The following is a 1,011-nucleotide window of genomic DNA, read 5'->3' as shown; positions in this document are numbered from 1 at the left end:
TTTGGATAAGGCCCACCCACATTATGGAAGGTAATATTCTTTACTCAAAAGTCATTATTTTACATGTTAATCTCATCCAACCACATCCTCAACAAAACTTCTGTGGCCCAGCCAAGTTTACAGATACAATTAAGTATCACAACCACCAACCAGAGATGAAGGAACAACAAAAGTCAGTCCAAAGTTTAATATGTCCCTACTATGTGAAAGCATCACGGAAGCTTGGCGTGCGTAATCTCCTTTGCTTGAGGGTTCAGTTAGATTAAGTTGTCCAACAATTTATCATATGTTATTGCAGACTATATTCTATAAAAATGGATTACACAATATTTTCCATTCCTCATTCTGCCACGGGACCTTGTTATTCTCCCTTTGGAGGGAAGGATCTAATTCTCTTCTCTTTGCATCTGGATTTTCCTTAGTGATTCATTTGTAAACAGTAGAATTCAGTGGCAGTGAAACTGCCTGACTTGTGAGGGTACGTCAGAAAAAGTCATGAGCTTCTAATGACCATCTTGGTCATTTGAACACTCAGTCTCAGGATGCTTCCTCTCATGGTTGCCCTGCTGTGAGAAAGGCATGGAGGGATTAAGTAGGGACTGAGGTCAGCAGTTGCAGCTAAGTTCATAATTTGAGTAATCTTAGTTCACAGTCCTGACATCTCACTGCAGACACCTCCAATGATTTCAGCTCTTAGCCATTCTAGTCACCCCCAGCCATTAGAATCTTCCCAGATGAGGACCTAAACAATATTCAGCAGAGAGAAGCCATTCCCACTATGCTTTGTCCAAATTCCTGGCTGCAGAATAGGTGAGCATAATAATATAATGGCTGCTGTTTTACACTACTGAGTTTGGGGTGGTTGGTTATGTCATATAGATAATCAGACCAAGTGACTACTGTGTGGAGGAAATATACTAGGTACCATGAGGGATAAAAAATAAAATAAAAAGTTGATGTTGCATCTAGGAGTTAAAAATATATAAACAATAAATAAATAAAGGAAAAATT

Source organism: Propithecus coquereli, unplaced genomic scaffold, assembly GCF_000956105.1.
Source record: "Propithecus coquereli isolate 6110/MARCELLA unplaced genomic scaffold, Pcoq_1.0 Scaffold313, whole genome shotgun sequence".
In the NCBI taxonomy this organism is placed as follows: Eukaryota; Metazoa; Chordata; class Mammalia; order Primates; family Indriidae; genus Propithecus; species Propithecus coquereli.
The sequence above is the reverse complement of the archived record's forward strand: the minus strand, read 5'-3'. Positions refer to the sequence as shown.